The sequence below is a fragment of the Pseudophryne corroboree genome, unplaced genomic scaffold, assembly GCF_028390025.1.
Source record: "Pseudophryne corroboree isolate aPseCor3 unplaced genomic scaffold, aPseCor3.hap2 scaffold_1020, whole genome shotgun sequence".
Classification (NCBI taxonomy): Eukaryota; Metazoa; Chordata; class Amphibia; order Anura; family Myobatrachidae; genus Pseudophryne; species Pseudophryne corroboree.
This window is the reverse complement of record NW_026967647.1, coordinates 135,162-157,511: the sequence shown is the minus strand read 5'-3', so window position 1 is coordinate 157,511 and position 22,350 is coordinate 135,162. Positions and strand designations below refer to the sequence as shown.

At 39.9% G+C, this 22,350-nt stretch overlaps 9 non-coding genes across 9 annotated transcripts; 5 read left to right on the top strand and 4 right to left on the bottom strand.

Moving 5' to 3' along the window:
• Positions 1 to 8,207: 8,207 nt before the first annotated feature.
• On the bottom strand, positions 8,208 to 8,371 carry LOC134987795 (U1 spliceosomal RNA). Its single transcript, XR_010193363.1, has one exon. It is a non-coding gene; the product is annotated as a U1 spliceosomal RNA (small nuclear RNA).
• A 671-nt stretch (positions 8,372 to 9,042) lies between these two features.
• On the bottom strand, positions 9,043 to 9,205 carry LOC134987751 (U1 spliceosomal RNA). Its single transcript, XR_010193325.1, has one exon. It is a non-coding gene; the product is annotated as a U1 spliceosomal RNA (small nuclear RNA).
• A 152-nt stretch (positions 9,206 to 9,357) lies between these two features.
• Positions 9,358 to 9,521, bottom strand: LOC134987792 (U1 spliceosomal RNA). Its single transcript, XR_010193361.1, has one exon. It is a non-coding gene; the product is annotated as a U1 spliceosomal RNA (small nuclear RNA).
• A 671-nt stretch (positions 9,522 to 10,192) lies between these two features.
• On the bottom strand, positions 10,193 to 10,355 carry LOC134987713 (U1 spliceosomal RNA). Its single transcript, XR_010193300.1, has one exon. It is a non-coding gene; the product is annotated as a U1 spliceosomal RNA (small nuclear RNA).
• Positions 10,356 to 10,499: 144 nt separating this feature from the next.
• On the top strand, positions 10,500 to 10,615 carry LOC134987758 (U5 spliceosomal RNA). Its single transcript, XR_010193327.1, has one exon. It is a non-coding gene; the product is annotated as a U5 spliceosomal RNA (small nuclear RNA).
• A 270-nt stretch (positions 10,616 to 10,885) lies between these two features.
• LOC134987757 (U5 spliceosomal RNA) lies at positions 10,886 to 11,001 on the top strand. The gene has a single exon (XR_010193326.1). It is a non-coding gene; the product is annotated as a U5 spliceosomal RNA (small nuclear RNA).
• Positions 11,002 to 11,287: 286 nt separating this feature from the next.
• LOC134987762 (U5 spliceosomal RNA) lies at positions 11,288 to 11,403 on the top strand. Its single transcript, XR_010193331.1, has one exon. It is a non-coding gene; the product is annotated as a U5 spliceosomal RNA (small nuclear RNA).
• Positions 11,404 to 11,677: 274 nt separating this feature from the next.
• On the top strand, positions 11,678 to 11,793 carry LOC134987760 (U5 spliceosomal RNA). The gene has a single exon (XR_010193329.1). It is a non-coding gene; the product is annotated as a U5 spliceosomal RNA (small nuclear RNA).
• Positions 11,794 to 12,068: 275 nt separating this feature from the next.
• LOC134987764 (U5 spliceosomal RNA) lies at positions 12,069 to 12,184 on the top strand. Its single transcript, XR_010193333.1, has one exon. It is a non-coding gene; the product is annotated as a U5 spliceosomal RNA (small nuclear RNA).
• Positions 12,185 to 22,350: the final 10,166 nt, after the last annotated feature.

Genomic DNA, 22,350 nt, shown 5'->3' with positions numbered 1-22,350 from the left:
TAAGCATTCATCTAGAACGTTTCCTAGAAAAACTTTAAAAAGTCAATAATCTGGAGAGTTTTTGTAAGATGTTTCTTCCAGCAACCAATGAAGAAACACATTAGTACTTTCGCATGATGAGTGAGTGCTTCAGGATCTCTTGCACTTACATGTGCAGCAGAGTACTGCAATGGAAGCATGCTGGGCCCATAACCCAGAGGTAGGCAGATTGAAACTATCCTTTGCTATATGAATTTTTTTTTTTGTTCATTAAAGTAATCCAAAACTGGGATTGATATTTTCGCTTTTATTTTTACTTAAAGTACAATAACTTTTACCATTTTAATTTGTTTTAATAGTATATTGACAGTATTGTTTTCTTTCAAAAATCCACTTAATTTTCTTTACCCTATTATTAAAATGGTAATTGACAAAAACAAACTACATTGTCACCATAAGAGCAATACAAAATGTACAAGTGATATATTAAAATCATCTTTCCAGCTTGAATTTCAATGATGCATTGGGGCAACGATTTTGTGAGAAACATCTTCACCCTTAAATAAAGATTTTCTTAATTCCTTACCTGTGTGCTAATTAGATATCACCTTGTTTTCACATTAAACAGACTTCCACATGAGAAAGCAGCAAGGATGCAGTGGCGTTAATGTTTCCTGGTGTCAACCTGTATTATTTCAGTAGATATTGAAATGAGGATACATCTTGCTGCCTTTCCAATGAAGCAAGTTTAATTTAGTAATAGGTGAAAAACCATCCCTACAAATATGTTAATCAGATACTTGGCTTTGTGGACACTTTTCAGAGAACAAATTAGTTAGCATAAAAATAAAGCCAGAAAATGAAGAGCTGTTTAAACACTCAATTGGATTTTTGTGCCAGCATATTTCTTTTTCTCTGCAACCCACTGCCAAATTGTGCTTCCTAGCTGTTTTTATAAAATCACTGAATCAAATCTAACTCTGATTACATCAGAGAAGGCCAGGTACCCTACACCATAACAGGGGGTTTGAAATTTTGACTTGTCTACTTAAAGATCACCAAAATCTGATAACAAGGTCAATTAAATCCCTGGGTGGGATTGAACAACCAACCTTTTGGTTAATAGCCTTACACACTAACTGATTGCGCCACAGCTACACTTAGCAAAAGTACATACTGACAAAGGCTAATAAGCATTCATCTAGAACGATTCCTAGAAACATTTTAAAAAGTCAATAATGTGGAGAGTTTTTGTAAGATGTTTCTTCCATCAACCAATGAAGAAACACATTGGTACTTTCCCATGATAAGTGAGTGCTTCAGGACCTCTTGCACTTACATGTGCAGCAGAGTACTGTAATGGAAGCATGCTGGGTCCATAACCCAGAGGTAGGCAAATTGAAACTATCCTCTGCTATATGCATTTTTTTTTGTTAATTAAAGTAATCCAAAACTGGGATTGATATTTTTGCTCTTTTATTTTTACTTAAAGTACAATAACTTTTACCATTTTAATTTGTTTTAATAGTATATTGACAGTATTGTTTTCTTTCAAAAATCCACTTAATTTTCTTTACCCGATTATTAAAATGGTAATTGACAAAAACAAACTACATTGTCACCAGAAGAGCAATACAAAATGTACAAGTGATATATTAAAATCATCTTTCCAGCTTGAATTTCAATGATGCATTGGGGCAACGATTTTGTGAGAAACATCTTCACCCTTAAATAAAGATTTTCTTAATTCCTTACCTGTGTGCTAATTAGATATCACCTTGTTTTCACATTAAACAGACTTCCACATGCAAAAGCAGCAAGGATGCAGTGGCGTTAATGTTTCCTGGTGTCAACCTGTATTATTTCAGTAGACATTGAAATGAAGATGCATCTTGCTGCCTTTCCAATGAAGCAAGTTTAATTTAGTAATAGGTGAAAAACCATCCCTACAAAGGTGTTAATCAGATACTTGGCTTTGTGGACACTTTTCAGAGAACAAATTTGTTAGTATAAAAATAAAGCCAGAAAATGAAGAGCTGTTTAATCACTCAATTGGATTTTTCTGCCAGCATATTTCTTTTTCTCTGCAACCCACTGCTAAATTGTTCTTCCTAGCTGTTTTTATAAAATCACTGAATCAAATCTAACTCTGATTACATTAGAGAAGGCCAGGTACCCTACACCATAACAGGGGGTTTGAAATTTTGACTTGTCTACTTAAAGATCACCAAAATCTGATAACAAGGTCAATTAAGTCCCTTGGTGGGATTGAACCACCAACCTTTTGGTTAATAGCCTTACACACTAACTGATTGCGCCAAAACAACACTTTGCAAAAGAACATACTGACAAAGGCTAATAAGCATTCATCTAGAACGATTCCTAGAAACATTTTAAAAAGTCAATAATGTGGAGAGTTTTTGTAAGATGTTTCTTCCATCAACCAATGAAGAAACACATTGGTACTTTCCCATGATAAGTGAGTGCTTCAGGACCTCTTGCACTTACATGTGCAACAGAGTACTGTAATGGAAGCATGCTGGGTCCATAACCCAGAGGTAGGCAGATTGAAACTATCCTCTGCTATATGCATTTTTTTTTGTTAATTAAAGTAATCCAAAACTGGGATTGATATTTTTGCTCTTTTATTTTTACTTAAAGTACAATAACTTTTACCATTTTAATTTGTTTTAATAGTATATTGACAGTATTGTTTTCTTTCAAAAATCCAATTAATTTTCTTTACCCGATTATTAAAATGGTAATTGACAAAAACAAACTACATTGTCACCAGAAGAGCAATACAAAATGTACAAGTGATATATTAAAATCATCTTTCCAGCTTGAATTTCAATGATGCATTGGGGCAACGATTTTGTGAGAAACATCTTCACCCTTAAATAAAGATTTTCTTAATTCCTTACCTGTGTGCTAATTAGATATCACCTTGTTTTCACATTAAACAGACTTCCACATGCGAAAGCAGCAAGGATGCAGTGGCGTTAATGTTTCCTGGTGTCAACCTGTATTATTTCAGTAGACATTGAAATGAGGATGCATCTTGCTGCCTTTCCAATGAAGCAAGTTTAATTTAGTAATAGGTGAAAAACCATCCCTACAAAGGTGTTAATCAGAGACTTGGCTTTGTGGACACTTTTCAGAGAACAAATTTGTTAGTATAAAAATAAAGCCAGAAAATGAAGAGCTGTTTAATCACTCAATTGGATTTTTCTGCCAGCATATTTCTTTTTCTCTGCAACCCACTGCTAAATTGTGCTTCCTAGCTGTTTTTATAAAATCACTGAATCAAATCTAAACATCAGAGAAGGCCAGGTACCCTACACCATAACAGTGGGTTTGAAATTTTGACTTGTCTACTTAAAGATCACCAAAATCTGATAACAAAGTCAATTAAGTCCCTGGGTGGGATTGAACCACCAACCTTTTGGTTAATAGCCTTACACACTAACTGATTGCGCCACAGCGACACTTTGCAAAAGTACTTACTGACAAAGGCTAATAAGCATTCATCTAGAATGATTCCTAGAAACATTTTAAAAAGTCAATAATGTGGAGAGTTTTTGTAAGATGTTTCTTCCATCAACCAATGAAGAAACACATTGGTACTTTCCCATGATGAGTGAGTGCTTCAGGATCTCTTGCACTTACATGTGCAGCAGAGTACTGTAATGGAAGCATGCTGGGTCCATAACCCAGAGGTAGGCAGATTGAAACTATCCTCTGCTATATGCATTTTTTTTGTTAATTAAAGTAATCCAAAACTGGGATTGATATTTTTGCTCTTTTATTTTTACTTAAAGTACAATAACTTTTACCATTTTAATTTGTTTTAATAGTATTGTTTTCTTTCAAAAATCCTATTAATTTTCTTTACCCGATTATTAAAATGGTAATTGACAAAAACAAACTACATTGTCACCAGAAGAGCAATACAAAATGTACAAGTGATATATTAAAATCATCTTTCCAGCTTGAATTTCAATGATGCATTGGGGCAACGATTTTGTGAGAAACATCTTCACCCTTAAATAAAGATGTTCTTAATTCCTTACCTGTGTGCTAATTAGATATCACCTTGTTTTCACATTAAACAGACTTCCACATGAGAAAACAGCAAAGATGCAGTGGCGTTAATGTTTCCTGGTGTCAACCTGTATTATTTCCGTAGATATTGAAATGAGGATGCATCTTGCTGCCTTTCCAATGAAGCAAGTTTAATTTAGTAATAGGTGAAAAACCATCCCTACAAAGATGTTAATCAGATACTTGGCTTTGTGGACACTTTTCAGAGAACAAATTTGTAATCATAAAAATAAAGCCAGAAAATGAAGAGCTGTTTAATCACTCAATTGGATTTTTCTGCCAGCATTTTTCTTTTTCTCTGCAACCCACTGCTAAATTGTGCTTCCTAGCTGTTTTTTTTATAAAATCACTTAATCAAATCTAACTCTGATTACATCAGAGAAGGCCAGGTACCCTACACCATAAGAGGGGGTTTGCAATTTTGACTTGTCTACTTAAATATTACCAAAATCTGATCACAAGGTCAATTACGTCCCTGGATGGGATTGAACCACCAACCTTTTGATTAATAGCTGAACACACTAACCGATCGCGCCACAGAGACACTTTGCGAAAAGTACATACTGACAAAGACTAATAAGCATTCATCTAGAACGTTTCCTAGAAAAACTTTAAAAAGTCAATAATCTGGAGAGTTTTTGTAAGATGTTTCTTCCAGCAACCAATGAAGAAACACATTGTTACTTTCGCATGATGAGTGAGTGCTTCAGGATCTCTTGCACTTACATGTGCAGCAGAGTACTGCAATGGAAGCATGCTGGGCCCATAACCCAGAGGTAGGCAGATTGAAACTATCCTTTGCTATATGCATTTTTTTTTTGTTCATTAAAATAATCCAAAACTGGGATTGATATTTTAGCTTTTTTTTTTACTTAAAGTACAATAACTTTTACCATTTTAATTTGTTTTAATAGTATATTGACAGTATTGTTTTCTTTCAAAAATCCAATTAATTTTCTTTACCCGATTATTAAAATGGTAATTGACAAAAACAAACTACAGTGTCACCAGAAGAGCAATACAAAATGTACAAGTGATATATTAAAATCATCTTTCCAGCTTGAATTTCAATGATGCATTGGGGCAACGATTTTGTGAGAAACATCTTCACCCTTAAATAAAGATTTTCTTAATTCCTTACCTGTGTGCTAATTAGATATCACCTTGTTTTCACATTAAACAGACTTCCACATGAGAAAGCAGCAAGGATGCAGTGGCGTTAATGTTTCCGGGTGTCAACCTGTATTATTTCAGTAGATATTGAAATGAGGATGCATCTTGCTGCCTTTCCAATGAAGCAAGTTTAATTTAGTAATAGGTGAAAAACCATCCCTACAAATATGTTAATCAGATACTTGGCTTTGTGGACACTTTTCAGAGAACAAATTCGTTAGCATAAAAATAAAGCCAGAAAATGAAGAGCTGTTTAATCACTCAATTGGATTTTTCTGCCAGCATATTTCTTTTTCTCTGCAACCCACTGCTAAATTGTGCTTCCTAGCTGTTTTTTTTATAAAATCACTGATTCAAATCTAACTCTGATTACATCAGAGTAGGCCAGGTACCCTACACCATAAGAAGGGGGTTTGAAATTTTGACTTGTCTACTTAAAGATCACCAAAATCTGATAACAAGGTCAATTACGTCCCTGGGTGGGATTGAACCACCAACCTTTTGGTTAATAACCATACACACTAACTGATTGCGCCACAGCGACACTTTGCAAAAGTACATACTGACAAAGGCTAATAAGCATTCATCTAGAACGTTTCCTAGAAACATTTTAAAAAGTCAATAATGTGGAGAGTTTTTGTAAGATGTTTCTTCCATCAACCAATGAAGAAACACATTGGTACTTTCCCATGATAAGTGAGTGCTTCAGGACCTCTTGCACTTACATGTGCAGCAGAGTACTGTAATGGAAGCATGCTGGGTCCATAACCCAGAGGTAGGCAGATTGAAACTATCCTCTGCTATATGCATTTTTTTTTTGTTAATTAAAGTAATCCAAAACTGGGATTGATATTTTTGCTCTTTTATTTTTACTTAAAGTACAATAACTTTTACCATTTTAATTTGTTTTAATAGTATATTGACAGTATTGTTTTCTTTCAAAAATCCAATTAATTTTCTTTACCCGATTATTAAAATGGTAATTGACAAAAACAAACTACATTGTCACCAGAAGAGCAATACAAAATGTACAAGTGATATATTAAAATCATCTTTCCAGCTTGAATTTCAATGATGCATTGGGGCAACGATTTTGTGAGAAACATCTTCACCCTTAAATAAAGATTTTCTTAATTCCTTACCTGTGTGCTAATTAGATATCACCTTGTTTTCACATTAAACAGACTTCCACATGCGAAAGCAGCAAGGATGCAGTGGCGTTAATGTTTCCTGGTGTCAACCTGTATTATTTCAGTAGACATTGAAATGAGGATGCATCTTGCTGCCTTTCCAATGAAGCAAGTTTAATTTAGTAATAGGTGAAAAACCATCCCTACAAAGGTGTTAATCAGAGACTTAGCTTTGTGGACACTTTTCAGAGAACAAATTTGTTAGCATAAAAATAAAGCCAGAAAATGAAGAGCTGTTTAATCACTCAATTGGATTTTTCTGCCAGCATATTTCTTTTTCTCTGCAACCCACTGCTAAATTGTGCTTCCTAGCTGTTTTTTTTTATAAAATCACTGATTCAAATCTAACTCTGATTACATCAGAGTAGGCCAGGTACCCTACACCATAAGAAGGGGGTTTGAAATTTTGACTTGTCTACTTAAAGATCACCAAAATCTGATAACAAGGTCAATTACATCCCTGGGTGGGATTGAACCACCAACCCTTTGATTAATAACCAAACACACTAACAGATTGCGCCACAGAGACACTTTACAAACGTACGTACTGACAAAGGCTAATAAGCATTCATCTAGAACGTTTCCTAGAAAAACTTTAAAAAGTCAATAATCTGGAGAGTTTTTGTAAGATGTTTCTTCCATCAACCAACGAAGAAACACATTGGTACTTTCCCATGATGAGTGAGTGCTTCAGGATCTCTTGCACTTACATGTGCAGCAGAGTACTGCAATGGAAAAATGCTGGGCCCATAACCCAGAGGTAGGCAGATTGAAACTATCCTCTGCTATATGCATTTTTTTTGTTAATTAAAGTAATCCAAAACTGGGATTGATATTTTTGCTCTTTTATTTTTACTTAAAGTACACTAACTTTTACCATTTTAATTTGTTTTAATAGTATATTGACAGTATTGTTTTCTTTCAAAAATCCACTTAATTTTCTTTACCCTATTATTAAAATGGTAATTGACAAAAACAAACTACATTGTCACCAGAAGAGCAATACAAAATGTACAAGTGATATATTAAAATCATCTTTCCAGCTTGAATTTCAATGATGCATTGGGGCAACGATTTTGTGAGAAACACCTTCACCCTTAAATAAAGATTTTCTTAATTCCTTACCTGTGTGCTAATTAGATATCACCTTGTTTTCACATTAAACAGACTTCCACATGCGAAAGCAGCAAGGATGCAGTGGCGTTAATGTTTCCTGGTGTCAACCTGTATTATTTCAGTAGACATTGAAATGAGGATGCATCTTGCTGCCTTTCCAATGAAGCAAGTTTAATTTAGTAATAGGTGAAAAACCATCCCTACAAAGGTGTTAATCAGAGACTTGGCTTTGTGGACACTTTTCAGAGTACAAATTTGTTAGCATAAAAATAAAGCCAGAAAATGAAGAGCTGTTTAATCACTCAATTGGATTTTTTTGCCAGCATATTTCTTTTTCTCTGCAACCCACTGCTAAATTGTGCTTCCTAGCTGTTTTTATAAAATCACTGAATCAAATCTAACTCTGATTACATCAGAGAAGGCCAGGTACCCTACACCATAACAGGGGGTTTGAAATTTTGACTTGTCTACTTAAATATCACCAAAATCTGATAACAAGGTCAATTACGTCCCTTAGTGGGATTGAACCACCAACCTTTTGATTAATAACCATACACACTGAGGCAGCACAAGGGAACTCTCGAAAGAAGAACAAGGCTAGAGGAAGAACTGAAACAAAGAAATCTGACTTTTACTAGAGCTGACCAGAGGAAAGCACAAACACAGTCCCCCACTACCACAAATAATGCAGTTGAGTTTCCCACATTTGGGGAAATCACATGGGTCAGCATACCCAGAATGCAATGAATGAACCTCACCCTGGGAGAACAATCTTCAAGACCATGGTCTCTCCTATGCAAAATAAGTATGATTTGGGATAGGGCTGGGGAGGGCCGCTGCTCAGGCACATCTCTGTCAAGTAAAGGAGATTCAACTGAGGCAGCACAAGGGAACTCTCATCTGGGGACAACAACTGCAGGGAGAACACATATTTTCAGATGAACATGGGAGGGCAGAAGGCTGCCTAATACTGAAGCACCCCCAAACAACAAACCAAATGCAACAACTAGTGCAAGCATTCCTGGGGGAAGGCCTGCAGCAGATGGATTTGCATATGGTGATGCCATCCAAGCAGTGGGTCAAAGTTGGCTTCAACCCTCGTCTGCATATGAAAAGAGAAAAGGGGCGTGCAGGGCATGGCGGCCTTTTGCGGCGCTTGGATGACCCCTAGTTCGCATTACACACCTCCACCCTCCTTCGGTGTGGGGCTCATGTTGGCTATGCCCCAGCCCCTGAAGCATTCAAGCTGATTTCTTGCAGCAGCTGGGCACTGTAACTGCTCCAGAGCTGCTCTGTAAGGCAAGTAAAAGGGTGTGGGCCCTGCAGCACTACCTGTAGTTTGCATTGTGCGTTGGAAGGCACGAAGTAAGCAGACGGGAGAAGTCAGGATAGTGCGCAAGGGCATAGAAGGGAGCGGCTCAAGAAAAGAGAAGTGGAAACAGACAGCAAACTAGGCTGGAGAGAGACCTGAGACAAAGAGATCTGAATTATACGAGAGCCGACCAAGGGAAACACAAATTATGCAGTCAAGTTTCCCACATTTGGGGAAATCACAGGGGCAGCACAACTAGAGTGCAATGGGTGAGCCTTGCCCTGGGAGAAGCACCTTCATGATCATAGTATCTCACCTGGCAGGTAAGTAGGAGTTGGGCTAGAGCTGGGGAGGGTCGCTGCTCGGGCACCCCCCTGTCAAGTGAAAGAGATCCAACTGAGGCAGCACAAGGGAACTCTCGAAAGAAGAACAAGGCTAGAGGAAGATCTGAGATAAAGAAATCTGATTTTTACCAGAGCTGACCAGAGGAAAGCACAAACACAGTCCCCCACTACCACAAATAATGCAGTCGAGTTTCCCACATTTGGGGAAATCACAGGGGTCAGCATACCCAGAATGCAATGAATGAACCTCACCCTGGGAGAACAATCTTCATGACCATGGTATCGCCTATGCAAAATAAGTATGATTTGGGATAGGGCTGGGGAGGGCCGCTGCTCAGGCACATCTCTGTCAAGTAAAGGAGATTCAACTGAGGCAGCACAAGGGAACTCTCATCTGGGGACAACAACTGCAGGGAGAACACATATTTTCAGATGAACATGGGAGGGCAGAAGGCTGCCTAATACTGAAGCACCCCCAAACAACAAACCAAATGCAACAACTAGTGCAAGCATTCCTGGGGGAAGGCCTGCAGCAGATGGATTTGCATATGGTGATGTCATCCAAACAGTGGGTCAAAGTTGGCTTCAACCCTCGTCTGCATATGAAAAGAGACAAGGGGCGTGCAGGGCATGGCGGCCTTTTGCGGCGCTTGGATGACCCCTAGTTCGCATTACACACCTCCACCCTCCTTCGGTGTGGGGCTCATGTTGGCTATTCCCCAGCCCCTGAAGCATTCAAGCTGATTTCTTGCAGCAGCTGGGCACTGTAACTGCTCCAGAGACGCTCTGTAAGGCAAGTAAAAGGGTGTGGGTCCTGCAGCACTACCTGTAGTTTGCATTGTGCGTTGGAAGGCACGAAGTAAGCAGACGGGAGAAGTCAGGATAGTGCGCAAGGGCATAGAAGGGAGCGGCTCAAGAAAAGAGAAGTAGAAACAGACAGCAAACTAGGCTGGAGAGAGACCTGAGACAAAGAGATCTGAATTATACGAGAGCCGACCAGGGGAAACACAAATTATGCAGTCAAGTTTCCCACATTTGGGGAAATCGCAGAAGCAGCACACCCAGAGTGCAATGGGTGAGCCTTGCCCTGGGAGAAGCACCTTCATGATCATAGTATCTCACCTGGCAGGTAAGTAGGAGTTGGGCTAGAGCTGGGGAGGGTCGCTGCTCGAGCATCCCCCTGTCAAGTAAAGGAGATTCAACTGAGGCAGCACAAGGGAACTCTCATCTGGGGACAACAACTGCAGGGAGAACACATATTTTCAGATAAAAATCTTGGTCATGCTCTGGTTTCTCTTCAGAACGAACAAATCTTTCGCCTTTTACTAAAGATTTCCGTGGAGAGGAGCAAAACCGAGTTTTATCTCAATTTTTGCATGCCCCATCTTTTTGGGGTTTCTTTTATCGGTTTAAAGATAGAATGAGTGTGCTTTAATGTAAGCTCATTTGCATAGAAATGACAGTAAATGTTTGTTTCTTTTCAAACAGAACTTTCTTGACCATGCTACTTGCTTGAAAGATCTGGGAGCACATGGAATACAGTACAAACCATGCTTATAGCAAGGAGAAGACAGGTGAGAAATCTGCTTTCTTTCAAATTGGGCGCTCACTTTGATCTGAATAAGGACTGCTGGCACGGCACTCAGGCGACAGGTGGAATCTTGGTCATGCTCTGGTTTCTCTTCAGAACGAACAAATCTTTCGCCTTTTACTAAAGATTTCCGTGGAGAGGAGCAAAACTGAGTTTTATCTCAATTTTTGCATGCCCCATATTATTGGGGTTTCTTTTATCGGATTAAAGACAGAACGAGTGTGCTTTCTTGTTAGCTTTAATGTAAGTTTATTTGCATAACAATGACAATAAATGTCTGTTTCTTTTCAAGCAGAACTTTCTTGACCATACTAATTGCTTGAAAGATCTGGGAGCACATGGAAAAGAGTACAAACCATGCTTATAGCAAGGGGAAGCCTGGTGAGAAATCTGCTTTCTTTCTTTCAAATTGGGTGCTCACTTTGAGCTGAATGAGGACTGCTGGCACGGCACTCAGGCGACAGGTGGAATCTTGGTCATGCTCTGGTTTCTCTTCAGAACGAACAAATCTTTCGCCTTTTACTAAAGATTTCCATGGAGAGGAGCAAAACTGAGTTTTATCTCAATTTTTGCATGCCCCGTCTTATTGGGGTTTCATTTATCAGTTTAAAGATAGAACGAGTGTGCTTTAATGTAAGCTCATTTGCGTAGAAATGACAGTAAATGTTTGTTTCTTTTCAAACAGAACTTTCTTGACTATACTAATTGCTTGAAAGATCTGGGAGCACATGGAAAAGAGTACAAACCATGTTTATAGCAAGGGGAAGCCTGGTGAGAAATCTGCTTTCTTTCTTTCAAATTGGGTGCTCACTTTGAGCTGAATGAGGACTGCTGGCATGGCACTCAGGCGACAGGTAGAATCTTGGTCATGCTGTGGTTTCTCTTCAGAACGAACAAATCTTTCGCCTTTTACTAAAGATTTCCGTGGAGAGGAGCAAAACTGAGTTTTATCTCAATTTTTGCATGCCCCATCTTATTGGGGTTTTATTTTATTGGTTTAAAGATAGAACGAGTGTGCTTTAATGTAAGCTCATTTGCATAGAAATGACAGTAAATGTTTGTTTCTTTTCAAACAGAACTTTCTTGACCACACTAATTGTTTGAAAGATCTGGGAGCACATGGAAAAGAGTACAAACCATGTTTATAGCAAGGGGAAGCCTGGTGAGAAATCTGCTTTCTTTCATTCAAATTGGGTGCTCACTTTGAGCTGAATGAGAACTGCTGGCATGGCACTCAGGCGACAGGTGGAATCTTGGTCATGCTCTGGTTTCTCTTCAGAACTAACAAATATTTCGCCTTTTATTAAAGATTTCCGTGGAGAGGAGCAAAACTGAGTTTTATCTCAATTTTTGCATGCCCCATATTATTGGGGTTTCTTTTATCAGTTTAAAGACAGAACGAGTGTGCTTTCTTGTTAGCTTTAATGTAAGTTTATTTGCATAACAATGACAGTAAATGTTTGTTTCTTTTCAAACAGAACTTTCTTGACCATGCTACTTGCTTGAAAGATCTGGGAGCACATGGAAAACAGTACAAACCATGCAGTATCACAAGAGCCTTTATTTGATCTTTCATGAAGATAGAGCAGAATTGAGGACACGTCAACAATTTCTGCCGAAGGTGGTTCATCTTTCCACATGGTGCCTTTGGCCACTGACACCTTCGTTGAGTCAAAGTCTCTGGCTGTGGTCAGAACTTTGAAAATTTATGTCACCAGAACGGTTCAGATTAGGAAAACAGAGGCTCTGTTTGTCCTGTATGCTCCCAACATGATTGGGTGTCCTGCTTCCATGCAGACCATTATGCGCTGGATCTGTGGTAAGATTCAGCATGCTCATTCCACGGCAGGATTGCCGTTACTGAATTAGGTGAAGACCCATTCTACTAGAAAGGTGGGTTCATCCTGGGCAGCTGGTCGGGGAGTCTCGGCATTGCAACTTTGCCGAGCAGCTATTTAGTAAACACTTTTGCTAAGTTTTACAAGTTTGATACCTTGGCTGATGATAACCTCAAGTTGGGTCATTCGGTGCTGCAGAGTCGTACGCACTCTCCCACCCGTTCAAGAGCTTTGGTATAACCCCATGGTTCTTAATGTGACCCCAGCATCCTCTAGGTCGTATGAGAAAATAGGATTTTAATACCTACCGGTAAATCCTTTTCTCTTAGTACGTAGAGGATGCTGGGCACCCGTCCCAGTCCATACTGTGTCTGCAGTTATTACTTGTGGTTATACACATGTTGTGTTACGGTTCTGGTCAGCTTTTTGCTGCAATTGTTCATGCCGTTGGCTTGTGTTCTGTTGAATGCCACGTTCTGCGGCATGCTTAAGGTGTGAGCTGGTAAGATGCTCACCTTAGTTTAACAATAAATCCTTTCCTCGAAATGTCCGTCTCCCTGGGCACAGTTCCTATAACTGGAGTCTGGAGGAGGGGCATAGAGGGAGGAGCCAGTTCACACCCTTTGAAAGTCTTAAAGTGCCCATGTCTCTTGCGGATCCCGTCTATACCCCATGGTTCTTAATGTGACCCCAGCATCCTCTACGGACTAAGAGAAAAGGATGCCCTTGTGTACTATCCTGACTTCTCCTCCCGTCTGCTTACTTTGTGCCTTCCAACGCACAATGCGAACTACAGGTGGTGCTGCAGGGCCCACACCCTTTTACTTGCCTTACAGAGCAGCTCTGGAGCTGTTACAGTGCCCAGCTGCTGCAAGAAATCAGCATGAATGCTTCAGGGGATGGGGCATGGCCAACATGAGCCCCACACCAAAGGAGGGTGGGGGTGTTTAATGCGAACTAGGGGTCATCCAAGCACTGCAAAAGGCCGCCATGCCCTGCATGCCCCTTTTCTCTTTTTATATGCAGATGAGGGTTCCAGCCAACTTTGGCCCACTGCTTGGATGACATCACCGTATGCAAATCCGTCTGCTGCAGACCTTCCCCCAGGAATGCTTGTACTAGTTGTTGGATATGGTTTGATATTTGATGGTGCTTCAGTATTAGGCAGCCTTCCGCCCTCCCATGTTCATCTGAAAAGATGTGGTCTCCCTGCAGTTGTTGTCCCCAGACGAGAGTTCCCTTGTGCTTCCTCAGTTGAATCTCCTTAACTTGACGGGGGAGGGGCTGCCCGAGCTGCCACCCTCCCCAGCCCTATCCCAACTCATACTTATTTTACATATTAGATCTCTTGATCATGAAGATTGTTCTCACAGGGTGAGGTTCATCCATTATATTTTAAAATAGGAAGGTACAAATTACATATTTGAATTGCATCTATGTGCTGGATTCAAATGTGTCCCCCCCCCTTCCTTTCTCAATTGTGCCCGTCAGCAGCTATTCTAAGGTTGCTGCCAATGGGTGTGACACATTAATTTCTTCTGTGGGGTACACTGGACTCCACAAGGATTCACATTGGGGTGTAGAGTAGGATCTTGATCTGAGGCACCAACCGGCTCAAAGCTTTTGACTGTTCCCAAGAAGCTCAGTGCATTCTCCTCTATAACCCCGCTTCCATGAACAGGGAGCTCAGTTTGTAGTTGGTGCCTTCAGTAGCAGGCCAATTAACAGGGGCCTGCCTCAGGCAGCCTATTCTTAGCTATTAATTTTGACAAGAAAAGAAGAACTTGTTTTATGAGAATCTACAAGGGCTGCAGCAGGCTAGGTCTAATAGACATCTTTACTGCAGCTTCATCACTCCCAGCGGCGCTGTATACTCCCGTGCCCTGGTTGCTGGGTCACTGCAGCGGAGGCTCCGGTTTCATCCTAAGGTCAGTCACACACACACCACCCTTCCGGATCACGAGGCCGCTGATGAAGGGGAGCGAGGCCGTAGGGGGTGGGCCGTGTGCGCACTGCGGTGGACACTGATTACTGGGCAGCCGCTCCACTAGCCACCAGGTACAGTTAAGGAGCACAGGTCTGGGGGTTTTTCTCCTATATTAACCCAATTTTGTACTGCCCGCAGCGCATTGTGATAGGTAATAGGGCCTGATTCAGGTTGGATTGCAATCGCAATAAGCGATCCAACTGCAAAAATTGCTAAGAGCATACGCATGTGCCTGCATTTTCTGCGGCACCCCGCAGAGAATGTGATCGCCTCTGCCTGTCAATCGGGGCGGGGAAGGGGGGGAGAGGTGGGTCAGCAACACTCCATTTCCAAGTCAGGGATGGAGCGGTGCGGGGGCAAGGCTTCAAAATGGGGTCTGCAACGGAGGAGACACAGGGGGCGTGGTCACAGCGGCTGTATGACATCACATTCAGCCGCTGTGATCACAAAAATGGTGGCGGCTTCCTGCGCGCACATACAGTCTGCACCAGCAGGAGCCTACACCATTTTTTATGATCACGCTGAACTGCAGTGCGACTGCAATTACAGCATGGTCAAGAAGGGAGGCGTCATGCTGGGTGGCCATGCCCTGTCACTGTGCAGGAGCCAGCACCGCTCACACACTAGTCCCCGGGTGCAGCCCCCAACCCCCGGGACACCCGGAGCAACAAAATGTAGATTCAGGCCACCAGGCCACGCCCCTACCTATGAAACCATGCCTCCTTTTTACCATTGCGCTGCTTATCTGCGCGCACTGCATTACAATCTCCCTCGCCACCTCTCTGGGTGTCACCAGTGATAGTGACACCTCTGCCATGCTTGTAGCAGCTGGTCCTAAGATCTACGCCTCAAACCCTGAGTGTTTGCCCTTGTGACTTGTTGATCATCATAGCGAAGCAGATGCTTACAGAAAACTGCAGGGGCTTAGATTGAAAATAAAAAAATTGATGGGTATAAGGTAGAGAGGAGCGGGTTCGGTTCTCCGAGAACCGAATTCCCCACGAACTCCACGTTGTTTACACTGGTCCGAGGCAGGCTCGGTTGTTCCCGCCTGACTCGGAAAACCTGAACAAGGGAAAATGTCATCATCCCGCTGTCGGATTCTCGCGAGATTCGGATTCCATATAAAGAGCTGCGCGTTGCTGCCATTTTTACTCGTGCATTGAAGAGAGAGCGGAGAGGACGTGGCTATGTTCTCTCAGTGGAAATCTCAATATCAGTGCTCAGTATCAGTGGTTACTTATTGCTGCTCAGTAATACTAGTAGTGTGTCTCTCCTGCTCAGTGTCAGTTCTCAGTAGTATCCTCATCAGTGCTCAGTATCACTGCTCATTGTCTTGTGCTGCATTGTGGTACTCAGCATACTACAGTACATTACTAATAGTCCAGTGCTGCATCTTGCTGCTCAGTGTCAGTTCTAGTATCCTCATCAGTGCTCACTATCACTGCTCATTGCATTGTGGTGTTCTGTATACTACAATAACATAGTAATATAGTAACATAGTTTTTGAGGTTGAATAGAGGCAAATTGCCCATCGTGTTCAACCTGTTTTAAGTTGTGATGATTCTACATACTTGCTGAATAATGTTTTATGACTAGTTAGCTACTATAACTCATGTTACCCCCGGATTAACCATGTTGATATTTTAAGTATTATAACCTTGGATAGCTTTTTCATTCAGAAATGTATCCATTCCTTTTTTAAATCCAATTACAGAGTCCGCCATTACCACCTTCCCTGGCAGGGAATTCCACATCCTGATTGCCCTAACAGTGAAGAAACCTTTCCTCCATTGCGTTCTGAACTTTCCTCCAGTCGCAGCGAGTGACCACGTGTTCGTTTAATAAATAATTCCTCTGATAACTCTTTGTTATGTATCTTTACATATTTGAAGATATTAATAATATCTCCTCTTAGGCACCTCTTTTCTAGTGTATAAATATTCAGCCTAGTAAGTCTTTCCTTATAGTCCAGTACTTTTAGGCCTTTAATCAATTTAGTCTTCAGGATCTCTTACACTTCCATGAGCAGCAGAGTAGTGCAATGGAAGCATGCTGGGCCCATAACCCAGAGGTTGATTGATCGAAACTATCCTCTGCTATGTGCATTTTTTTTTGTTAATTAAAGTAATCAAAAACTGGGATTGATATTTTTGCTCTTTTATTTTTACTTAAAGTACAATAACTTTTACCATTTTAATTTGTTTTAATAGTATATTGACAGTATTGTTTTCTTTCAAAAATCCAATTAATTTTCTTTACCCGATTATTAAAATGGTAATTGACAAAACAAACTACATTGTCACCAGAAGAGCAATGCAAAATGTACAAGTGATATATTAAAATCATCTTTCCAGCTTGAATTTCAATGATGCATTGGGGCAACGATTTTGTGAGAAACATCTTCACCCTTAAATAAAGATTTTCTTAATTCCTTACCTGTGTGCTAATTAGATATCACCTTGTTTTCACATTAAACAGACTTCCACATGCGAAAGCAGCAAGGATGCAGTGGCGTTAATGTTTCCTGGTGTCAACCTGTATTATTTCAGTAGACATTGAAATGAGGATGCATCTTGCTGCCTTTCCAATGAAGCAAGTTTAATTTAGTAATAGGTGAAAAACCATCCCTACAAAGGTGTTAATCAGAGACTTGGCTTTGTGGACACTTTTCAGAGAACAAATTTGTTAGTATAAAAATAAAGCCAGAAAATGAAGAGCTGTTTAATCACTCAATTGGATTTTTCTGCCAGCATATTTCTTTTTCTCTGCAACCCACTGCTAAATTGTGCTTCCTAGCTGTTTTTATAAAATCACTGAATCAAATCTAAACATCAGAGAAGGCCAGGTACCCTACACCATAACAGTGGGTTTGAAATTTTGACTTGTCTACTTAAAGATCACCAAAATCTGATAACAAGGTCAATTAAGTCCCTGGGTGGGATTGAACCACCAACCTTTTGGTTAATAGCCTTACACACTAACTGATTGCGCCACAGAGACACCTTGCAAAAGTCAATACTGACAAAGGCTAATAATCATTCATCTAGAACGTTTCCTAGAAAAACTTTAAAAAGTCAATAATCAAGATACACATTGGTACTTTCCCCATGATGAGTGAGTGCTTCAGGATTTCTTGCACTTACATGGGCTATTAACCAAAAGGTTGGAGGTTCAATCCCACCCAGGGATGTAATTGACCTTGTCATCAGATTTTGGTGATCTTTAAGTAGACAAGTCAAAATTTCAAACCCCCTCTTATGGTGTAGGGTACCTGGCCTTCTCTGACGTAATCAGAGTTAGATTTAATTAAGTGATTTTATAAAAAACAGCTAGGAAGCACAATATCTCTCTTTTGCAAAGAGCTAGGCATTGGAAAATTCAGGGCTATAACGTGTAGATGAAGCACTAACAGGAGGCTTTAAAATTTTCATTCTAGTGTCTTTCGTTTGGGAGAAAAATGCAAAGGTACAATACAGCTTTTCCTTGCCGATATCTCTCTTTTGCAAGGAGATAGGCATTGGAAAATTCAGGGCTATACCGTGTAGATGAAGCACTAACAGGAGGCTTTTAAATTTTCATTCTAGTGTCCTTCGTTTGGGAGAAAAATGCAAAGGTACAATACAGCTTTTCCTTGCCGATATCTCTCTTTTGCAAAGAGATAGGCATTGGAAAATTCAGGGCTATAACGTGTAGATGAAGCACTAACAGGAGGCTTTAAAATTTTCATTTTAGTGTCTTTCGTTTGGGAGAAAAATGCAAAGGTACAATACAGTTTTTCCTTGCCGATATCTCTCTTTTGCAAAGAGATAGGCATTGGAAAATTCAGGGCTATAACGTGTAGATGAAGCACTAACAGGAGGCTTTAAAATTTTCATTCTAGTGTCTTTCGTTTGGGAGAAAAATGCAAAGGTACAATACAGCTTTTCCTTGCCAATATCTCTCTTTTGCAAAGAGCTAGGCATTGGAAAATTCAGGGCAATAACGTGTAGATGAAGCACTAACAGGAGGCTTTAAAATTTTCATTCTAGTGTCTTTCGTTTGGGAGAAAAATGCAAAAGTACAATGCAGCTTTTCCTTGCCGATATCTCTCTTTTGCAAAGAGATAGGCATTGGAAAATGCAGGGCTATAACGTGTAGATGAAGCACTAACAGGAGGCTTTAAAATTTTCATTCTAGTGTCTTTCGTTTGGGAGAAAAATGCAAAGGTACAATACAGCATTTCCTTGCCGATATCTCTCTTTTGCAAAGAGATAGGCATTGGAAAATTCAGGGCTATAACGTGTAGATGAAGCACTAACAGGAGGCTTTAAAATTTTCATTCTAGTGTCTTTCGTTTGGGAGAAAAATGCAAAGGTACAATACAGCTTTTCCTTGCCGATATCTCTCTTTTGCAAAGAGCTAGGCATTGGAAAATTCAGGGCTATACCGTGTAGATGAAGCACTAACAGGAGGCTTTTAAATTTTCATTCTAGTGTCTTTCGTTTGGGAGAAAAATGCAAAGGTACAATACAGCTTTTCCTTGCCAATATCTCTCTTTTGCAAAGAGCTAGGCATTGGAAAATTCAGGGCTATAACGTGTAGATGAAGCACTAACAGGAGGCTTTAAAATTTTCATTCTAGTGTCTTTCGTTTGGGAGAAAAATGCAAAAGTACAATGCAGCTTTTCCTTGCCGATATCTCTCTTTTGCAAAGAGATAGGCATTGGAAAATTCAGGGCTATAACGTGTAGATGAAGCACTAATAGGAGGCTTTAAAATTTTCATTCTAGTGTCTTTCGTTTGGGAGAAAAAAGCAAAGGTACAATACAGCTTTTCCTTGCCGATATCTCTCTTTTGCAAAGAGCTAGGCATTGGAAAATTCAGGGCTATAACGTGTAGATGAAGCACTAACAGGAGGCTTTAAAATTTTCATTCTAGTGTCTTTCGTTTGGGAGAAAAATGCAAAGGTACAATACAGCTTTTCCTTGCCGATATCTCTCTTTTGCAAAGAGCTAGGCATTGGAAAATTCAGGGCTATAACGTGTAGATGAAGCACTAACAGTAGGCTTTAAAATTTTCATTCTAGTGTCTTTCGTTTGGGAGAAAAATGCAAAGGTACAATACAGCTTTTCCTTGCCAATATCTCTCTTTTGCAAAGAGCTAGGCATTGGAAAATTCAGGGCTATAACGTGTAGATGAAGCACTAACAGGAGGCTTTAAAATTTTCATTCTAGTGTCTTTCGTTTGGGAGAAAAATGCAAAGGTACAATACAGCATTTCCTTGCCGATATCTCTCTTTTGCAAAGAGATAGGCATTGGAAAATTCAGGGCTATAACGTGTAGATGAAGCACTAACAGGAGGCTTTAAAATTTTCATTCTAGTGTCTTTCGTTTGGGAGAAAAATGCAAAGGTACAATACAGCTTTTCCTTGCCGATATCTCTCTTTTGCAAAGAGATAGGCATTGGAAAATTCAGGGCTATAACGTGTAGATGAAGCACTAACAGGAGGCTTTAACATTTTCATTCTAGTGTACTTCGTTTGGGAGAAAAATGCAAAGGTACAATACAGCTTTTCCTTGCCGATATCTCTCTTTTGCAAAGAGATAGGCATTGGAAAATTCAGGGCTATAACGTGTAGATGAAGCACTAATAGGAGGCTTTAAAATTTTCATTCTAGTGTCCTTCGTTTGGGAGAAAAATGCAAAGGTACAATACAGCTTTTCCTTGCCGATATCTCTCTTTTGCAAAGAGATAGGCATTGGAAAATTCAGGGCTATAACGTGTAGATGAAGCACTAACAGGAGGCTTTAAAATTTTCATTTTAGTGTCTTTCGTTTGGGAGAAAAATGCAAAGGTACAATACAGTTTTTCCTTGCCGATATCTCTCTTTTGCAAAGAGATAGGCATTGGAAAATTCAGGGCTATAACGTGTAGATGAAGCACTAACAGGAGGCTTTAAAATTTTCATTCTAGTGTCTTTCGTTTGGGAGAAAAATGCAAAGGTACAATACAGCTTTTCCTTGCCGATATCTCTCTTTTGCAAAGAGCTAGGCATTGGAAAATTCAGGGCAATAACGTGTAGATGAAGCACTAACAGGAGGCTTTAAAATTTTCATTCTAGTGTCTTTCGTTTGGGAGAAAAATGCAAAAGTACAATGCAGCTTTTCCTTGCCGATATCTCTCTTTTGCAAAGAGATAGGCATTGGAAAATGCAGGGCTATAACGTGTAGATGAAGCACTAACAGGAGGCTTTAAAATTTTCATTCTAGTGTCTTTCGTTTGGGAGAAAAATGCAAAGGTACAATACAGCATTTCCTTGCCGATATCTCTCTTTTGCAAAGAGATAGGCATTGGAAAATTCAGGGCTATAACGTGTAGATGAAGCACTAACAGGAGGCTTTAAAATTTTCATTCTAGTGTCTTTCGTTTGGGAGAAAAATGCAAAGGTACAATACAGCTTTTCCTTGCCGATATCTCTCTTTTGCAAAGAGCTAGGCATTGGAAAATTCAGGGCTATACCGTGTAGATGAAGCACTAACAGGAGGCTTTTAAATTTTCATTCTAGTGTCTTTCGTTTGGGAGAAAAATGCAAAGGTACAATACAGCTTTTCCTTGCCAATATCTCTCTTTTGCAAAGAGCTAGGCATTGGAAAATTCAGGGCTATAACGTGTAGATGAAGCACTAACAGGAGGCTTTAAAATTTTCATTCTAGTGTCTTTCGTTTGGGAGAAAAATGCAAAAGTACAATGCAGCTTTTCCTTGCCGATATCTCTCTTTTGCAAAGAGATAGGCATTGGAAAATTCAGGGCTATAACGTGTAGATGAAGCACTAATAGGAGGCTTTAAAATTTTCATTCTAGTGTCTTTCGTTTGGGAGAAAAAAGCAAAGGTACAATACAGCTTTTCCTTGCCGATATCTCTCTTTTGCAAAGAGCTAGGCATTGGAAAATTCAGGGCTATAACGTGTAGATGAAGCACTAACAGGAGGCTTTAAAATTTTCATTCTAGTGTCTTTCGTTTGGGAGAAAAATGCAAAGGTACAATACAGCTTTTCCTTGCCGATATCTCTCTTTTGCAAAGAGCTAGGCATTGGAAAATTCAGGGCTATAACGTGTAGATGAAGCACTAACAGTAGGCTTTAAAATTTTCATTCTAGTGTCTTTCGTTTGGGAGAAAAATGCAAAGGTACAATACAGCTTTTCCTTGCCAATATCTCTCTTTTGCAAAGAGCTAGGCATTGGAAAATTCAGGGCTATAACGTGTAGATGAAGCACTAACAGGAGGCTTTAAAATTTTCATTCTAGTGTCTTTCGTTTGGGAGAAAAATGCAAAGGTACAATACAGCATTTCCTTGCCGATATCTCTCTTTTGCAAAGAGATAGGCATTGGAAAATTCAGGGCTATAACGTGTAGATGAAGCACTAACAGGAGGCTTTAAAATTTTCATTCTAGTGTCTTTCGTTTGGGAGAAAAATGCAAAGGTACAATACAGCTTTTCCTTGCCGATATCTCTCTTTTGCAAAGAGATAGGCATTGGAAAATTCAGGGCTATAACGTGTAGATGAAGCACTAACAGGAGGCTTTAACATTTTCATTCTAGTGTACTTCGTTTGGGAGAAAAATGCAAAGGTACAATACAGCTTTTCCTTGCCGATATCTCTCTTTTGCAAAGAGATAGGCATTGGAAAATTCAGGGCTATAACGTGTAGATGAAGCACTAATAGGAGGCTTTA